This window comes from Sciurus vulgaris (assembly GCF_902686455.1).
Source record: "Sciurus vulgaris genome assembly, chromosome: 5".
In the NCBI taxonomy this organism is placed as follows: domain Eukaryota; kingdom Metazoa; phylum Chordata; class Mammalia; order Rodentia; family Sciuridae; genus Sciurus; species Sciurus vulgaris.
The window spans coordinates 131,029,122-131,047,341 of NC_136465.1; positions in this window are offsets into that span (position 1 = coordinate 131,029,122).

The following is an 18,220-nucleotide window of genomic DNA, read 5'->3' on the forward strand; positions in this document are numbered from 1 at the left end:
TAAGGTGTCAGTACAGGAGTGATCCTTTCTAGAAGTATTAGAGAAGGGTCTGTTGCCTTGCTGAGTCAGGCTGTTGGTAGGATTCAGGGATTTCCAGTCATGGGGATGAAGTCCCTGTTTTCTTGCTGGCTGAAGGCCTTTCCAAATTTGTAGAGGCAACTCTCTTTTCTTGGTTTCTTACCTCTGTCCCCAAAGCCAGTGCTGGTGAATCACATTCCTCCCATGCTTTATATCCCTCTTTCTTTCATCTGTTTTCCTCATTCACTTTTAGGACCCATGTGATATAATCCAGCATAATTTCACCACCTAGATAACTTTAATCTAAATCAAATTTGTGAAGGGCCTCTTGTCGCCTAACCAGGTAGCCCACATTAGAGCAGAGGCTTCTTTGGGGGGTATTATTCAGCCTACCATAAAAGATTACCAGAGATGAAGTGGTAAAATGAATCAAATGTAAATCATTGTTGTGTGAATTTCAATGAACAATGTTTCTTTTCTTTTTTTCTTTCTTTATTTTTTATTTAAAACATTTTTTTCGTACATGTATATAGGGTCATAATGTCTGTCTCATTCTACCGTCCTTCCCATCCCCACTGTTCACCCTTCCCCTCCTCTTCTTTGTATAATCCAAAACTCCTTCATTCTTCCCTACCCAGCCCCCACTATGGATCAGCATCTGTTTATCAGGGAAAACATTTGGCCTTTAGTTTTTTGGGATTGACTTATTTCACTTAGCATGATATTCTCTAGCTCCATCCATTTACCTACAAATCCCATAATTTCATTCTTCTTAAAAGCTGAGTAATATTCCATTGTGTACATGTATCACATTTTCTTTATCCATTCATCTGTTAAAGGGCATTGAGGTTGATTCCATAGTTTAACTATTGTGAAGTGAGCTGCTATAAACATTGATGTGGCTGTGTCACTTCAGTATGCTGATTTAAGTCATTTGGGTATAAACTGAGGAATGGGATAGCTGGGTCTAATGGTGGGTCCATTCCAAGTTTTCTTAGGAATCTCCATACTGCTTTTCAAAGTGTTTGCACCACCAGCAATGTATGAGGGTGCCTTTTACCTCACATCCTCACCTACACTTATTATTGCTTGTATTCTTGATAATTGCCATTCTGACTGGAGTGAGATGAAATCTTAGAGTAGTTTTGATTTGCATTTTGCAAGAGTTATTTACAATTTTAATGGAGTCACAGATTTCCAATGACAAAGGAGATAATCAGGTAATGATATGATACCGATTCAGGGACATGGTCTATGACATACACCATTTTTGAAGTTATGGGACATCGTATGACCACTATTACCAGGACTTGAGCTTTAAGGAACCTATTGGGATTAAATAAAAGATCAAATTCCACAGTCTGGACAGGAACTTTGTCTGTGCAAGAGGGAATCTCAGTGCCTGAGACAAAAATATAATTCTGATTTGGGCTGACAATTGCTTTCTCATTGGAAAGATTTATAATTAGTAGAAATGCTGAAATAGATAAGCCCCCAAATATTTACACTTTTATGTTAAGTGTAGAATAATCTGTGCTTAGATTATTTTAGGTGCTTGTATTTAAGAATTTGACTTTTTAAAATATCTAGCAAGTTGTGATTCCAATTTCAAAAGACTTAATTGATTTAGATCTTGGAGGAATAAGATAATTTTACTTGAATTATAAGCAATAAAGAGATAATTAAAATAATTTAAATTTAACCATTTTAGTAAATTTTACTAGCAGAGGTATAAGAATCATATGTTTATGATAAAGTTTGTTTGATAACCAAAGTACAAAATAAATGTATTAAAATTATAAATACAATTTTAATACATTTGTTAAATGTATTAAATATATTTTTTAAAAGCCATTACTGAAAGCTTTTAGCTTTGTAATAAAATGTGTAAATTAAGATCTTAAGAAAGAAGAAGTCTTTTGAAGTTTTTGTTTAAATTGTAAAGGAAGGGGCTGGAGATGTAGCTCAGACCCTCTCCTAAGGGCCTGTGTTCAATCCCCTGTACCACACACCAAAAAATAAATAAATGCATAAATAAAATAAAATGTAAAGGAAAGGAAAAAAGGTTTTGAACCATCCTTTCAGGCCATGGAAGCCACCTCCCAGGACACCAAAACACTCCGTGAATATTTTTCTTCTTTTTCCCCACCCCGCATTGTCCTATAGCCACCCTTGGCCTCAATCTTTTTTCTTCTCCTAGCACTAAAATACTACCCATTTTAAAATTAAAAATGTAAAGGGCATAGTCTTTAATAATGTGTGAAATGTTTAGTAAATTGAATATGAGGTATTTGCTTTCTCGGAATCTTTCATGCCGTCTTTTCCTGGCCTTACTGGCTTTTGCCTGCACTGGTATAGAAGGCCTCTCTCGTACCATAAACGCGTTGCAAACCCCACTGAGGTCACACTGAAGCTGCACCGAATTCACTCTTCTGCATGAGTGTGGCAGGAGAAGAAACTCGTGGGTGTATAATCCCTTTTCATCTTGGGATCTTTGTGTTGGCTTGGTCCTCAAGGTGATGATTTCCACTATCCCTTATAAACTTCTTTTGTTAGTGACAGAGGATAATCTTCCTTAATCCGAGGATCCTTACAGTGAAATGTCCAATATGGGGTTTCCAATGGGTCCATCTAGGGGTGGTGCGGCTCGGAGGATGCTCGCAAGCCTCACAGTTCCTTAGAGACTCCTCGGGACAGGCAGAGCCTCCCTCCCCTCCTACTTGAGGGCTTCATCCCGCCTCTTCCACCTCTTTTAGTTCTTGAGCTTTGGGTCAAATTTCCCTCAGAAAGCAGCTCTCACAGCTTTGCTGCACACGGGGCTACAGTGTGCTTTTTCCAAAAGCAGGGTCAGTGTTGCCAGCATCCATTATCCTAAAGATGGCACCATGCAGCGGAAACTGCACACGAGGTGACAGAAAGGTGAGGGCCCATTGGCCTGGTTTTTCTAAGAAACGTAAACAACTTCACAAATGCTGAGCTGGGGGTTTTACTAGCCCCTTCACTCAACTGGGGTGACCGTCTTGTTTACAGTATTTAGAAACCGGATAATTCTCCTTTGCTTGGGTAGTTTGAGACTCTTCATGATTATATTCGGAAATCTCTTTTATTTGGCACTGAAAGAGCAGCCTACCCAAGTGAGCCTGTGGGTTATTCAGTGTTGCTGTATGCAGAGTAAGGCTTTTTATGCCTTCTTTCCCAGAGCTCAACAACTACGGAGGCCAAAGTAATAGTGGGATGTTTAAAAATGCAGCTCAAGATGGGAAGGAGAGAGAGAGAAGCTTAGCTCAATAAGACACTAACAAAATGCTAGCAGTTTTTATGTTTTTTACAGTGTGAAAGTTCTGACTGATTTTTAAAAGTTTTGTGGCCCTGCGGTCAGACTGCCACAGGTGTCTCTAATATAACCTGCTCCACCTGCAAAGATATCAAGGAACTTCTGATACTGCCGTTTACGGGTGACAAGTTCTGCTCTGTCTATTGTTGAAGTTTGAACACTGGAGAAGCATGCCAAGGCGAGCATATTAAGCAGGTTTTACTTAAACGGAGTAATAATACAGACTTCTCCCAAGCGGGAGAAGGGGGCCATGGCTGATGTTCTAGAATCCAAAGAAGTGAATGCACCCTAAATCTTTTATAGGTTAAGGTCTCTTTTGTTCTCCAGTTCTCTCCCCACTTATCTATCCTTCTTGCCTATGTGACTAGGCCTGGTTTTGCAGGTGAGATGCATAAAGTGAGAAGTAGATAGGGCAGGGGGAGGGCCAAAGTGATTCAGCCAGGCAAGGGCCCAGAGGGCATTAATTAGCAGCTCCTTGTCTGCAGTCCTTGATAAGGGCACGTGAATATGGTAATCAATGGGCTCTGGAGATCCTTGACATTCCATTCTCCCAGGGGCAGTCTCCAATTTCCAGATGCAGGTGGCATTCATGGCCTCCATTTCCTCGATTTGACCCCATCCCCTATTTCTGCACTAACTGCCTGTCTCCAATTCTGGCTTCCCTTCCACCCTGCTCCTCCCCATCCCCTATCCACAGGCACTGAAAAGGCTGAGAATAACCAACAACTCATACTGGAGATTGGAGGAAAGACAGTGGAAAAGAAAGGGTCAAAGATGGCTAACGGAATGTGACTGGGGAGAAGATGTAAAGGAGAGGGTCCTGACACGAGGTGATGATCTGATCATGTGGTGCACAAGACCTCTAGGGCTGGCACCCTGTTCTTATTCATGAGAATCTCCAGATTCTCTGGTTGGAATGTAAGGTTCAAACCTACAGTAAATCCAAGCGTGGATTAGTCGGATAGTCAAGATTCTAAGCATGCTTGACTTACTGATTTACAATAAAATCCTTTTTGGGGGAGATTTAAACCACTGTCTTTCCCCCCCACATTTTTATTGGTGCTTTATAGTCCTACGTAATGTTGGGATTTGTCGTAACATATTTGTACATGCACACCATGTAACAATGTAATTTGGCCAGTAACATTCCCCAGGAATTCCACTTTTGCTCTCCTCCTCCCTCCCCCGTTTACTTTCTTCTACTGATCACACAAAACACAGACGTGAGTTCCTTCTCTGACCTTGATCATGCTTTTTTCCCTTCCTATCACAATGACATGGGAATCAAGGACACTTGGAGTTCAGCTGAAAGGATTTTATAGTCTCTTATTTTCTCCATGAAATTCAAGGCAAGTCAATATTCAGATCTTATCCCCATCACTTGGAGCCCTGACCTAAAAAAAAAAACAACAGGACATTTCACTTGTCTGAAGGGTCTGACACTATGCTTTGGACAGCATAGTCCTACAGAAACTTCTATGATGATAGTACATTCCACACTTGCATTAATTTGGCATCCAGTAGCCTCACACGGCTACTGAGTACTAGAAATGCGCCTGGTGCAACTAAGGAACTGATTTTTTTTAATTTGATTTAATCAATTTAAATTTAAATAACTTCATGTGGTTAGTAGTTACCATCTAGTTTATTAGGGGTAGAAAATGGAGTATTCATGCATTACTCATGAGCCCAGAGGGCCAGATGGACAACATTTTCTCAGGGGGGAGGTCTTCAGATTCATTTTATTATTTTCCTTCAGGGAATAAATTGTAGGTGTTTGGTGACAGTCACTCATAATTTTCCCATCTCATTTGGGACACTGAAGGGCAAGTGTAAAACAGCAAGCAAGCATCATCTCCAAGAAGACTTTGGATAATATAGAGCCTGTCTCTAGGAAAGAGCAACCAGAGAACTTAGTGCTATTATTTGAGAAACAAAACCAATAGTTCAGTCTTTCGATTCTACCTGCTTTTTCTCAAAATAGAAATTCAAATGGTAATGTCAGAGGTCCCTGGTCTGGTGCAGGGGACGTTCTTGTGGTCCTCTGTCAAAATCCCTCCTCCTTGTAATAAGAAGATACCTGATGCTGCAGAAAATAAGTCCCTCTGGCTAGCAAAGTACTCTATTCAAATCCAGTTATTCATACTGTATAACTGTGATTTTTGAGTACTTATTTACTGGGCATGTCTTATATGCCAGGTATAAGAATTATCTCCTGTAATCCTTATAACAATGAAATACTACTACTATCCAATCATATAACCAAAGAAACCAAGGCTTAGAAAGTTTAAGTAACCTTTCTAAGGGTTAAGTGAGCTCAAGGTCAAGGTAAGTGATAAAACAGGCAGTTAAACTTCTGTGGTATGGTGAAACCTCAATGTCCAATACAATTGTTAAGAAGTGGGAGCTTTATGAGACAATTAAAGTCCTCGTGAAATGAACGAATGTTGTCACCTCCAGAGTGCTTATCATAAAAGCAAGCTCTCTCTCATACTCTGTTGCCCTTTTGCCTTCCGCCATGGTATGACAGCAAGAAAGTCCTTGCCAGATCCTGCACTTTGATATTAGACTTCCCTGCTTCCAGAACCAAGAGATAAATTTATTTTCACTATAAATTGCCTAGTCTGTGGTGTACTGCTATGGCAGCACAAAAGAGATGAAGACACCACCCACATCTGAGCCACAGCCTATGTTCCAGTCACTTGGCAACAATCCATCTCCCTGGTATATCTTTAATTGGAAAGTCTATGTTTTCTAACTTACTGTTGTATTATTTCATACACCAATCTGTTCAGTCACTACTATTTCCTTCCGCCTTTCCTGAGTAAGTGCCATGGAGATGGAGAAAAAAGAACCTGAGAAATCAGGAAAAGCAACACTCAGGATTCATTTCTGGAATGTCTGCCCCTGTAGACCCAGGCTTCCCCAGGTTGGTATACTTACTCAGCTTGCCCAGCGGTGTCATCTGTGATCCCAGATCCTGAAGAAAGCTTCCATTCACCCAACAGGCACCTGCGCTGAGTCTACAGTGGGTAGCTGTCATCTGCACCAAAATTTATTGCTCAATATTATTCTCCTTGGTATTCCAAATGGCTCCTCACTTCTATCAAACCCACACGGTCTTACAATATGTCTGGGTATCTTGACAGTAAACATATTTTTGAAAATAAAAATGTGAGCCTCATTTTGTTTTCCTTCATTAACTGTCTCACAGTATAGTCATAGTAGTTGCATAATGGTTGTGTCTAGTACAAAAATAATGCTATTGTCTCTTCTCTTTGAGGCTATTCTCTATTAACTTGGAATGTGACTAAAGAGGATGTTGTAGAAAAACAAAGACCTTTAAGTAAGACAGACCTGACTTGGAATTCCAAAATTTCATTCATTAATGTAAAAATACAGCTGGGCACCATGGCCTACACCTGTAATCCCAATGACTCAGGAGGCTAAGACAGGAGGATTGCAAACTGGAGCCTGGGTTTGACAACTTAGCAAGACCCTGTCTTGAGAACAAAAACAAAACAAAAAAGCCTAGGAATGTAGCTCAGTGGTAGAGTGCCCCCAGATCCAATCCCCATTACTACCAATCAATCAATCAATCAATCAAGTTAAAATAAAAAAATATGTATTGAGCACTTAATTGCTGTGTGCCAGGAATAATTTTAAGTGCAGGAATTATGCCGTAAACTAAAGATTCCCTCTCCCCATGGAGCTTAATTCAAGTGGGTTTTGAGAGAGACATTAAGAAGATAAGTGAGAAAAATTGTATAATATGTTAGATGATAACAAATGCTAAGGATAGAGGTAAACCAAGGAGTGGGATGGGAATGTTTAAATTGGGGTCCCCAGGAAAGGCCAAACTGGGAAGCTGTCATTTGAGTCAAGACTTGAAGGAGGGGAGGCCCTGGGTGTGCATGCCCCTCATTGTGTGGTGTTGGGCAAAATTTACCCAAATTTCTTCATGCTTGATTTACTCAGCACTACAATAGGAACATAAGCCACCTTGTTGAGTTATTCTAGGATTTAAGCTCAATTGTGAAGAGTACCTGGCGCAGGCATTGAATAGAAACATGACAACATTACTATTATGCTATTCATCATCACCGTCGGCAGTGGCGGCAGCGCCATTATTAATAACTACTTGCTGGAACTGAAGATGATTTATCTATACTTTTATTATCCCCAAATGACCCTGCTGGGGACATGCAGGTAGTGTGATTCCAAAGATTGAAGGAAGCCTTAGAAAAGGGACATATGGTTTTGATATTTCTATCAGTCAGTCTTGGCAGGGAACGATTTCCTTAAATTGGATGATTTGAGCAAAGTTTAATAGAAGGGATACTTACAAGATGGGCAGAGTGTTGGGAGACCACAAGGGGCCCTGCAGTGCCCCAGAATTGGTAACAATGGAGCACTGCTCCCACCCTGCCAGCCCTGAAGGGACAAGGGGAGGGTGTGCTTACCAGAAGCCAGGCACAGAGGGGAGCACCTGACACAGTCTTCAGCGGAGGGAAGCAGCCAGCCTATAGTCACTCAAGCAAGAGGGAGTTGGGGGGTGAGTACTGCCCTGTCACTTTCCATGTGCATAGCAGGGCTCCTCACTGGCCAACCCCAGCTGGTGGTCAGAGGGCATGTGGAGCAGCCCAGTGGGCCAGCTCCAGGGCACCCAGCAGGTGGAGAAGTTTAGGAAGAGCACTAGGGGTAAGGGGAGACCCCCAGGGTAATGATGAAGGGCAAATGGAGCATAATTCCCATGCCACCAGGAAACTAGCTGTTACTCTTCTCCTCTGTGTTCCAGAAAAGCAACCTGGTTCTTTCCTTCCTTGTGTCACTTTCCTCTAGGTCCTCCTCTTCCTCTTGTCTCTTCTAAAGTCTGAGATTTGATTAGGTGTTTTGAGAAACAGATTAGTAAAAAAAATAAGCTCTGTTGTGCAAAAAGCCAGAGCTGGCTGGGCACGGTGATGCATGCCTGAAATCCCAGCGGCTTGGGAGGCTGAGGCAGGAGGATGGTGAGTTCAAAGCCAGCCTCAGCAAAAAGTGAGGCACTAAGCAACTCAGAGAGACCCTGTCCCTAAATAAAATACAAAATAGGGCTGGGGATGTAGATCAGTGGTCGAGTGCCCCTGAGTTCAATTCCCCGTAAAAAAAAAAAAAAAAAAAATGTGTGTGTGTGTGTGTGTGTGTGTGTGTGTGTGTGTGTGTGTGATTCAGTCAAAAAGCCAAAGATGGTAGTACTGCAACCCCAGTCAATCTTTGGATACAGGATACAGCACTGGTGACAATGACAAGATTTTCAGTTTGTTATTCACTAACATGAAAAGGCAAGGCCAGAGGAGGTCCTGACCAAAAGTGCACACCAGTGTTACCTTTTTATCTATTTTTAAAAGAGGTTCAAGCTATGGCAGTTAGTAAAAAAGAGCCAGATATGAAACCATGTAAACAACAGAACATAAATCATGAAAAAAATGTGCAGATACATAGAAATGAAACTAAAAAGAAAGAACCTATTCACACTGATTATTATGAACTGTGAACTAAGGTGGTTTTTTTTCTCAATCCCTTGTCCACAGTTTTTCAAATTTTTATTAATGAAGATATTCCTTTTAAAATAAAAAAGAGAACTGGGGCTGTAGCTCAGTGACAGAACAATTGCCTAGCAGGTGTAAGGCACTGGGTTCGATCCCCAGCACCACATAAAAATGAACAAATAAAATAAAGGCAAGCTGTCCATCTACAACCACAAAAAAATAAATAAATTTTTAAAAAGAAATTAATAAAAGTTTGCATTTTTTAAAATAAAGGGAACATTACTTGTTTCTTATGCTGCACATTTCTATTTAAAACTACAGCTAAGCATGGTGACACAGTCCTGTCATCCCAGCTACTTGAAAGACTAAGGCAGTAAAATCACAAGTTTAATGCCAGCCAAGGCAACTTAGCAAGACCCTGTTTCAAAATTAAACTTAAAAAACAGTTGGGGATATAGCTCAATGTTAGAGCTCTTGTCTAGCCTGAGTGAGTTCTGGGTACATTCGCTAGTACTGCCAAATTTATTTATTTATTTATTTATTTATTTATTTATGTATGTATGTATGTATGTATTTATTGTTCTTATTTCTTAGTATATGCAAGCAATTGGCTCCAGGACCCCTCCAATGCCAAAATCTGCAGATGCTCAAGTCACTTATATGAAATATTGCAGTATTTGCATAAAACATATGCACATCATCCTGTATATTCCAAAGTTATTTTCCCCAGTGCTGAGAGTTGAACCCAGGGCTTCATGCATGCTAAGCAAGTGTTCTACCACTGAGCTACAGCCCTAGGCCCCCCTGTGTACTTTAAACCATCTCTAGATTACTTATAATATCTAATACCATGTAAATGTTATGTAAATGGTAATTATACTGTATTGTTTAGGAAATAATGACATGAAAAAAAGTCTGTATATATTCAGAACAGAGGCGATTTTTTAAAGAACATTTTTGATCTGTGGTTTGTTGAGTCTAAGAATATAGAGAGCCAACTATATAATATTTTAGAAAACTTTATTCCAGGATCGCTAAAACAAAACACTGAAATGATTATTTTGCTTTTTTTTAAACAAAACAATTTGATTAAAAAAAAAGAATACTGAGAAATTTAAATAATATTTTCTTAATACTGGTTTAATTTTGATTCATGCTTACACATACAATATTAAAAGTATGTTTGGGGAGCTTCTGTTCATGGCAAGTTACTATTCTTAGTTTGGAATTATATAATTGTAAAACATGAAATGTAATCTAATAAATAACCATTTCCTTATGTTGGATTACCACAAAGTAGATCCAAAGAGACTACTCTTTGAATACAATACAGGTTTTTTTCCTCTATACTAAGATCAACACTGTTCAACTCAATAAACCTTTTTGGAGTACAAGGCAGGCATACTTGGCACTGGATTAGGCATTGGAAATACAGAGCAGAATGAGACAAACTTCCTGCCCTTAAGGAGACACAGCAGCCGAGACAGATGTGTAAGGAAATGATTTCCATCCAGTATGGTAACTGCAAATAAAGCTCACTGCAGGGATCTGTGAATGCCCAGACAAAAGGCTGGAAGGAAAAATCACTCAGTAAAAATAAAACAAAACACCCCACCAAAACTACTTACTTCTGAACTTGCTGACTCTTTGGTTATTGGAACTCTTTGGTTTTGAATTTTTATTGGGCTGTCAGGATGAAGGCCAGTAAGACCAGGCTCAGGTGGTGAGGCATCTCAACAGGATTGATCCTGCTCAACTGCCCTCACCCTGCAAAGCCATCTGAAAGGTGGGGATAGTTACATCCATCAGGACACAAGAACAATGGCTCGCAGAGGCCAGCTACCTGCTCCAAGACAGCATCTCTTAAATCAAGGCAATATGCTTGGCTTGTGTAGGTAGACCACCTTTTCACAGGTTGCCAAAAAGTTGTAAAGTTGTCTTTGGTAGTGGGATGGAGAAGATAAGACAGAGAAAGATTTTAGACAATCCTAAAGAATTTGAGTCTCACTTTTGGAAAACGTGGGAGATTCTGAATGGTGAACTCTTTTGCTGTAGGTAAAGGAGGCGTGGCCAGTGCCGAGCAAAGAGCCTTTAACTGGGATGTAAGCAGAGCTGGTGTTCTGGTGGGATGCTTTGATTCCAATGAATGACACATCATTATGGAATTTGCTCTACCTGACTGATGCTTTTGCTCTGTCAATTATTAAATACTTTGTCTTCCTTACAGGGAAGATATATGTAAATAGCTAAGTCAAGGGACAGATACCTTTTTTTATTGTTTTCTTAAGCCTGATTTTGCTTAAGAACCTGAGATATAAATTCTTATCATAATGGAATAGTTAATGTCATAGTTTCTGTTTTAAGTATGCCTCACTTTGGGGCTTCAACTTGACTCAGTTTAGATTTGGGGTATTGGAGTATATTAGAATAATTCACTGAATAGATCTTTTTTTTTTTTTTTTTTTTTTCAAAGAGTTGCCTGGACAATTTTGGTTAATTTCATATGAGTCTTAACCAAATCTTCACCTTTCTAATACAATTAAATCATTGTCTCTAGACCTGTGAATTCTCTAAAAACGTTCATCTTTTATAATTGTATGAAGCTTGTCTCTTTAAGAGGCTCTTCATTATTTGTTGTAATTAGAGCTCTCTAAATATTTTAAAAGTTTCTTTTCTGGTAAAATGGAAAGTCAGGATTCAAAACCTATTCAAACTTCTCCAGTCTGGCCAGCTGTTCTGGCCACTCTCTTAGTTGAAATCCTAAAAGCTGTCTGCGATCTGGAGGAGATCTGGAACAACTGCGACCCAAAGTGCCGTGGAAATCTGTAGATTGGCTACAGTTTACTCTGGTTTCACTCTGTCACAATTATTCTCAACTGTCTATTTCAACCGGAAGCTGAAAAGTCCTTGTCCACAGACACAAACCTCAGTCATGAATTTTTCTGCCAATTCTCCATCCCAAGTTCATAAGTGAGAAATTCTAGGGTCCCACAGGCTTTGTTCTCTATTTGAGAGGGAAAATGACTCTCCATGTGCCAACGCTCCTTGTCTTTTTATCTTTCCTCATTCTTCTCTTGCTGGAACAGAGATCGAGACTACCAGGATTGTAGTACTAATTTGCTGCTGATAAGGAACTTAATTAGCAGAATAAAAATGTGATAATGGAAATAAATGGAAAGAGTACAAAGATTCTGAAATGTAATAGCTAATATTTGTAAAATTACTTGCAGTTTACTCACCTGTCGGGAATACAGAAATTTATTTAATCCTGTCAGATTGTGATTATTCTTCTCTTTACAGGTAAGGAATGGAAACTGAGCAGTTAAAGGCCTGGAACCACATATCCAGTATTGGCAGTCATTAACCTTTTAAAGCCAGGTGGCTTGGCTCTGCTTATGGCTGCTATAACAAACTGCCATAGACAGGGTGACTTATAAACAAAAGAATTTTCTCACAGTTCTGGAGGCTGGGAAACCCAGGATCAAGGCTCAGCAGATTCGGTGTCTGGTATTTAGGTTCTGCTTCCTGCTTCATAAATGGTCATCATCTCACTATAGCCTTGCATGGCAGAAGTAGGCAAGGAATCTCTCCAGGGTTTCTTTTATAAGGGAACAAGTTCCATTCATGGACTCTCCACCTTCAGGACCTTATCACCTCCCAACCCCACCTTCAAATACTATCACATTTAGGATGAGAGTTCAACATATGAATTGTGAGGATACATTCAGTCCATAGCTTGGCTCAACCTGGTCTTCTTAGGCTTAGGGCTCCAAGAACAGTCTTCCAGTGAACAAAGAGGGGGATGCATGTATTTTTATGATCTAGCCCCAAAAGTACATGGCATCACTTCTGCCACAGTCTGTTGGTCAAAGTGGTAACATGCCAATGCATATTCAAGAAGTGGAGACTGAGGTGAAACTTCTAGATAGAAAGTACCGGCAAGTTTGTAGCAATGATTTAGATCCATCCCCCTCCCCCAACACTCCACTCCACCACCCATCAATGTCCTTTCCCTGTAACTGGAGGCAAAGCCTCCATTGTGAAGCCAGCCGCGCCCAGAATGGTTTAGACTCTTGGAGAACCTCACCTTCACTCCAGGGCTAGAAGTAACATAGGTGTAGGTGCTGCTAACATTGTGCTCAACAGAAAGTTAGGAGAGAATCTTTTGTCTTCTTGGTGTCTTGTATTGTGATAAAAAGAATTAAGGTACAGAGTTTCCAGAAAGGGAGGGACCTCTTTATTTCAGTAGTCCTTAGGATAGCATGTTATCAGAATATAAACTTGGATACAAGAGTGGATCTAGGGCTGAGTGGAAAGTATGGTCCCAGGATCAAGGTAAAAGACCAGGTTCTACAGCTGAGGCATAAGTTCAGAGCAAACTGAGCATCAAATTCATTGTATTCTGTGTCACCTGAGTGCAAATATCCTCCAGGATAACTACCTATTTAGTCTCAGAACCCACCCAAGAAAAACGGGCTGCTTTGCTTCTGGGTCAGTAAGTTGCTGATGCTTAACAACCAGCGCCAATAGACATACAGTTTTTGGGTAGGTGCTGTGTGCCCGACCTTGTTTAATCCAAAGTAGTCATAGAGAATGAAATATTGCCTTTGCTCTGAGGAGCTCAGGTCTAATAAAGGAGACAGATGAGTGAACAAACACAATATCACAAGATAAAATAGTACTATTTAAATGCCAAATGTTACAGGAGCACAGAGGAAGGAGTGACCAGCTTCAAAACTCTTCTTAAAAGGTAGGCTGGGTTTTCTTTGTTAGGTTGAGAAGGTCAGAAGAGTCTTGAGTAGAGGAATCCTCCTGTGATCAGTACTGAGGTATGATGGTCTGTGTTGTTTCCTGGGAACATGGGGCAGTCCTGTGAAATGGGAGTGTAGGTCTTAGGGAGGGCTGGGGTGAGAGAAATTCAAAAAGTGGATTTAGGCTGGATTTTCAAGGTCTTTGTATTTCAGGCTGAGGAGTTTGGAGTTTTACCCACAGACAACAGCAAAGGATGCAAAAGGGTAGAAAATGTGGCAAGGCACAAGCACCACAATAGCTGTTTTTAATAAGGGAAGCCAAGAGTGTCCCACGACTCAGAGCTTTTCATCTTTGATATTTTGCAAACCCCTATTGCAGCCAGACTCCAGCTGGAAATTTCAGACTTTTTCCTATGTTTCCGACCTTGTGTTTTTCAAAAAGTTTAAAATTTCACATTGCTGCCATGTTCCACTCAGTGAAGACAAGATTACCAGCCAAAAATAATCTGAAAGGCAAATACTGTAGTTTAGTCAGTTTTTCTGTCATGTCTTTCCCTACCAAGTAAAGAATAGGTCAACAAACAACAAAATCGTCTTTGTTCCCAGACACAAGAATTAAATAGTTAGCTGTCTATGTACTGAAGGATCTTTTTTTCTATGTGTGGTACAAACCATCCCCCAGAGGCAAATCATTTAAGTCACCTTTTGAAACATACGTACATACTTACGCAGCCAGCAATGGAAGGTGTGGGTGGCAGCAGATTCTAGGTGACTCAGCATGTCTAGCATTTGGGCCAGGAATTTCTCTGAATCAAAGGCAGAGGTGTTGCCAACATACTAAACACCATACATATGAACTGCCTCCACATCTTGCTCATGGCAAGTGCATAGGAGGCATTTGCAACCCCTTTTGAGGGGAGACAACCCTTAAGATCATGCAACTTCTTTAATTTTTTCCAGCTCATTCATCATGAATGGCCTTGAGGATATGTTCTCCTGCTAGCCTTCTGGGTGTCTACTTCCTAGTTAGTGTGGTAAGTCTGGCTTGGAGTTTAGTTCTTCCTTTTATTGACATGAAATTAAAGTTCTCCCAATCACAATGAGTCACGGGACTCATGCCAATATTGGGAAGATCTAAGCTTAAGGGTTATCTAAGTTACCGCCTCAAAATAGGCTGTAATTGCCTCACAAAGCACATGCTGTGTGCAATGAGGTGGTGAAGACAGCAAGATGCATTGATTATAATATAAAATTAAACTAAACTTAAAAACATACCATGAAAAATATTCAAATGAAAGGACATGAGATTATTGGAATAGAGATTATGAAACTTCATGTTCTTGAGGAAGGGACTCGAGTAAGGGGTACATGAATCCTAAGAAGTGGAATAGTTCAAATTCATGCACTTGCACTGATGGTCCTCTTCTCCAAGGGCTGTGGCTTTTTTGTTTGTTTGTTTAATCTGTCATTCTTCCCCTCTTAGCCTAATTAGTACATTTTCTTCCCTGGTTGGTCAAGAAGAATGAGACAGCTTTTAATGGAAAGTAGTAAAAGAATAAGTACTAGGATGGTTACTTCATATATAGTCATCACTTTTATAAAGGTCAAAGGTGGTAAGAGGATCTCAAATACTTATGGAAATATTATATCCAACGAATATGCTCAAATCTGCATCTTTTTCTTCATGGAGACGATAGGATTTGAAATAATAATAATAACGACAATAGCAACAGCATTTACTTAACATTCACTACATGCCCAGCACTCTGTTAAGGACTGTCTTTGGCTTTTTGACTTACTCTTCATCATTCCATATTAGACTTCATTATTTTGGGGTCAATTTGTAGACTTTGTATATTTTAAAAGTGAGGCTCCTATAGATAAACTAGTGCCAACTTTTTAAAGTTACTAACAGTGATCTACAAGTTTCTAAATCGAAGAAAGATCTTTGCATCCACAAGAGGATGTTAAAGTAGGTCTATTTCAGACTCATTTTTGACAGAGGCCTCAAGATAACAGGCACCATGTACTCCTCCATTTCAATGTGAGAGTCTAGACTATGTGCACAGGGCTTACAAAGAATGTACCACAGAACTTATACTAAAAGTGCTACCAGCAATAAGAATGGCCAGAAACCTGGTGATGGGAAGGAAGAATCTTTCAGAGAGATCTAAGTATGAGTCCCACAGCTCTTCTCTGCCCCTCCGGCAGGTGTCAAAGTACCATTTTGTCACCTGAAAGCCAGAAAGAAGGGCTTCGAGGAGAGATCGATGTTTTAGATATATAAAGGACCAGGGTCTGATTCCTGCATGGTGAGTCTAAAGAGTTTGTTAGGCTCACCTAGGTAACCCCTGGAAGTAGAGTAGGGGACATGGTGTAAGCAGTGACTGTACTCCTACTAATAGGAGGGAGAGCTAAAAAAATGTTATCTTAAATTCTGCCCACCAAGGCCACATGGAATGCTGAGAAAAGTTTGGTAGAGATGCTGAAGGCATGTAACCCTGTGGGCAGGTTGAGTGAGGGTCCTGTGTGACCAGCTGGAAAGTACTACCTACATGTAAAAAATATATGTGAGAGATACATGGTGTTGGGGGCGGAGGTGGGTCCCCAAAGGATTCATTCAAGTGCCCACTGGCAAGTCAGTGCTAGATGCCTTCTAAGGCTGGAGAAAACCATCAGCCTGTGGGTGCAAGTTAATAAAAACCTTTTCTTGCCAGATACACTGGCACACACCTGTAATTCCAGCAACTCAGGAGGCTGAGGCAGTAGGATTGCAAGTTCAAGGCCAGCCTGGGTAACTTAGTGAGACCCTGTCAGGAAGGAAGGAAGGAAGGAAGGAGAGAAGGAGGGAAGGAAGGAAGGAAGGAAAGAGGGAAGGAAGGGAGGATGGGAGGGAGGAAGGAAGGAAGGAAACTTTGTCTAATCCCTTTCCCGGCTCCCACCTGGATTGATCAGACCCTGTAGTTGACCGGAGTTTGAGAGTACAGAAAGAAAAGACTGTTTCATCCATTTTTCTTTGCCTGCCATGGGCCTTAGCTGGGAGAGAGAGCTTTTAATTTGAGTTCATGTTTGAAGGGCTTTGTCTATTTCTTTTAAGCACACTGACCTGGTAATATTAAATTACCAAAGAGACCATTTTTGATGGATGTTTGGAAAAACCTCTGTTATCTAAGAACGACCCAAAAGGTTGTGTCTTGTCCTAGATTTTATCCAAGGACTGGGAAAATCTAATCCACAGAGCAAGTTTGCTGGGATAGCAAGAATAATTTTAAAAGTTAATCTATGAGAATGGACAAGTTCCCTATTCTTGACTCAACTCATAAAATACATATTTTAACTAAAATCTGTGTGTTTCTCTCAGGTTGCACAGGATGTACTGAAATCTCTTTATAAGATACGGACTTACTGTAATACACATGAAGTTAAGGAAGCCTATGGAACTGAGCACACACCCAATCTTTTAAGACACACATGTTTGAGTGCAGCAGACTCAGAGGAGGAAGAAAAGTGACATCTAATCGTTTGAATAGCTCCAGTTGTCCTAGGCATCTGTCTGTGGGTATCATCATCATTCCACTGGGCAGAGTTTCACTCCATACAATTTCCTAGGGACCTGACCATTGCTTAAGAGCCAATCCCTGGCCCAATCATTCCGGACTAGAGTAACATGGCAACATCTGAAGAAAGACTGCTTGCACTCATTTTATGAGGTGGGTCTATTGGCATAGCAGATTTCGTGGAATTTCTGATGGAATTTTTCACCAAACACCTCCTCCCCTTCAACAGATTTCCACAAACAGCTGAATGACAAATCATTCTTTTGGCCACTTTCTTTTCTTTCTTTCTTTCTTTTTTTTTTTTTAAGCTATTGTATATTCTAGCATTTCTGTGCACAAACATTTATTAATAAATATTTATTGAACATCAACTATGTACAAGTCATTGCTACCCTAAAATATTTTCTCTTGAAATTTTGTTCTTCTTTCCTTTTCCCTTTATATAAGGGAAAAATTGTAACAGAAGCTGCCTTCAATTTTCCTGATCATTATAGTTCCCCAAAATCTTGCTCCGATGCATTCAAGGCCAAGGGTGTCTATAACAATATTACCTAGATCTTTTTCTGCTCTAGGATACTTTATGAGCCTTGATTTTTGACTTGCTATGTAAAGCTCTTTAAAGGAGCACTATCTTTTGCTCTAATCTCAGACACCATGAGAATCAATCCAGTCTTATATTTTATTGCTTGATGGTTGAATTCTTTTGAATTACCTAAATATCTCTTTTCATTTTAGCTATTTCCATTTACCCTGCCATCTATAGAGTCAGAACAGTTGCTGGTTTTCCTTATGAAAAAAAAAATACTTCAGGACAACAATTTGGATAATCATAATTTAAGAGCAAATCTAACTAACTACCTTCATTTTTATATGTAAGGAAATTAGATACCCGTTCTTTTCAATAAACATTTACAGAGGGTCTCATATGTGCACTCTAGTTTATTGAAAGGCACTCTAGTATGTCCCAGAACTAAGAGACTATAATCATGTAGTTTCGTTTCGCAGAAAATTTCAGTGACAACCCAAATCTAA